We start from the raw sequence: 2,857 nt of genomic DNA, 5'->3' as shown, positions 1-2,857 counted from the left end.
TTAATAAGATATGGACAAATTTGAAATAACCGTTCCAATGAAAAAAAAAAAGTCAAAGAACCATATAGATCTAAACCATAATGAATGTCCATTTAATTTACTCTAAATAATTAATAAAGATAAAATTTTGTTTTCCTAATTATTATACAAAAACTATCTTAAAAAAAAACATTATACAAAATATTTAAAGGAAAACCAAAGAGTTAACTCCATTTATCAAATAAACCGAGTAAAAAACAGGGTGTGTAAAAATAATAAAATCTTAGTTACTTACCTGCCAACCACCATGGCCATCGAAAACGGCGAAGTAGTGAACCGGAGACATATTCACTGCATATTCACACTGAGGGGCCGTACAACCACCAAATGTATTACAGCCGAGGGAAAGAAACGTCGGGATAATCATATACCGATCCTCCATATACCTTCGCATGCCTTGATCCGTACAAAACCCACAGAGTAACCACTCATTGTTCCTCCCGATGCACAGTTGCCCTTCATTTGCAGGCGCCACCACCCCATCGCCATCTTTGCTACCCATCTCGTCTTTACCACCAGCAGCCACCGCAGGTAATCCGATCACCACCTTCAAGTCATGGAAATAATTGTCATCAGACATTTGGACAATCGGAGAATCTGGTTCCGAGATCCTGCTGGAACCATCGCTCGCTGAAGAGCTGCTTCCGGAAGCCATTTTGCTAGAGGGGGGGAGTGCAAGTGATTTGGTTGTGGATTGTAATGCAAATTGCAAGGCGTTTGAGAGAATTTATAAGCAAATTAAAGGGTTTGTTTATCAACGCGTGGAAGGTTCGATGATAGATGGCAATGTTGTAAGTATGCATGAATTTTTTTCCATTAATGTTACATAGGTTTCACATTCAGAGATGACAGTCCAATTATATGCTTACAACTAGATGTACAAAAAAAAACAAGTGACGTTTGATGACCTCACATGTTATACGTTATATTTGACTTTGTTGACTCATGAAAGAGAAGATTCTTTTTACAAATCTAGACAAAATTTGTTGAAACTTCTTATTTTTAGCATTAATTACTTATGTTCCAACAACTTCCTATAAACATTTAATGTCTTTTTTTTTCTAGAGCAGCAAATTAGGGTATGCTCTGAGATTGAACCTATGACCTTCCTCTTAGAAACACTTTGTTAGACACTAAGGTGGTGTTTGTTTTTTCGAAGTGAAAATTCATGAAGTCTGCGGACCATCTCTGCAATCCTCTGTAGCAGAAGAACTGGAACAAACGGCTGCAGCCTATAATAAGAAGCATGTTTGTTTTTTAACATCTGCAGACTGCTGCAGTAAACTGAAATTTAAATAAACTAATTTTATAAACTGAAAATAATTCTCAACACCGAAATTTAATAATTCTAGTTTTAAAACATTGAAATAATAATAAAAAGAACATGTAAAAAAACAAAAATATAAAACTTTTTTTTTAAAAAAAACTTTAAAAAAATGTAAAAGAAGCTAATAGTTTTATTCTAGAAAAAAAAAACTAATTTTAAAAAGCATTAAAAAAGAAAATAATAAAAAATTAAGAAAGTATTGCAAACATTGTCTACAAAGTTCGTAAAAAATTACACACGTTAAAAAAGATGCAACTGAAATTGAAAATATTATTAATAAAACGGTAAAAAAAATCATGTTAAAAAAAATCGTGGAAATTATAAAAATAAATTGTGTCACATCCGTAAATAAAAATTTAAGAAAATCAAAGTTTTAAAAAAAAGTTATACAAAAATTCTTAAAAAAACACTTAGAAAAAATGAAAGCTGAAGAGGTTAGAAGAGGCAAGTCAAGTGCTGCGCCACGCAGCACACGCGCAGAGGTTTTGTAGTCTGAAGTCTTCCAAAAAACAAACTGTTGCGAGAGGGAAAGTGTTGCGCGTGTGCTGCGCCGCGCAACAATAAGTGGTTTGAAGAGGTTTTTAAAGAAAAACAAACAGCACCTAAGTTATTAGCGGCGCTATTTACCGCTATTTCAATAACCGTTATAGCGGCGCTACGGGCGCTATTCCATTTTCATTCACATTTTGGGCCATTTGGTTACTTTGTTAATGAAAAGCTAGTTTTAATGATCTCACTACAATTTCATTTTAAAAAGCCTGAACAACTAACATAATTAAAAACATTCAAAGCAACTACGTCTACCGATAACTCTCTTTGTCATCTCTTTCTGTACTCACGAAGATTTGAGGTGCAATGGTAGGACTCCATTAATGTTTTTTTGTAAATCGACCCACACCTATGACGCTATGACTTGAGACTTAACTCCTTAAATCAACTAGGACCTACTAATACGATATTGAACACATGAAATGCAATTAAAGTCTTTTTGACACTTTGACACTACCTAGTTTCCATATTACTATAATAGAATATTATGTTATGTTTTTATATAATTTTCTAGGTTTGATGATATTAATTCTATATAGACTTATAGTATTAATAACCAAATATATAAATTATATATAAATATAATATAAAATTATAAATTATAAGTAAGATTAAAAAACCGCTATATCACCGCTATACCACCGCGATAACCGCGATCTCAAATAGCTGCATGTGACCGCTATTTAAATTTTGACCACGATAACTACATAGGTTAGAGATCTTGTTAGCCAAGTATGTATGCTAGCACCAAAATGTATCGATTAAGTCAGACATACACCCAACACCAAGAGTGTGGTGATGATATAGAGCTTTCTGAAGTCGTCCCTTCTTAGTGTGGGGAGGCATGGTGTTGATGTGATAGCTTGTAGACGTGGAGAAGCGTGACCTTAATTATACTGTGTCACGTCATTTCTTCATTCTTTCTCCTACCCCTCTTCTATG

The sequence above is a fragment of the Lactuca serriola genome, chromosome 4 (assembly GCF_051521515.1).
Source record: "Lactuca serriola cultivar US96UC23 chromosome 4, Lser_US96UC23_V15, whole genome shotgun sequence".
In the NCBI taxonomy this organism is placed as follows: Eukaryota; Viridiplantae; Streptophyta; class Magnoliopsida; order Asterales; family Asteraceae; genus Lactuca; species Lactuca serriola.
This window is presented reverse-complemented; position numbering follows the sequence as displayed.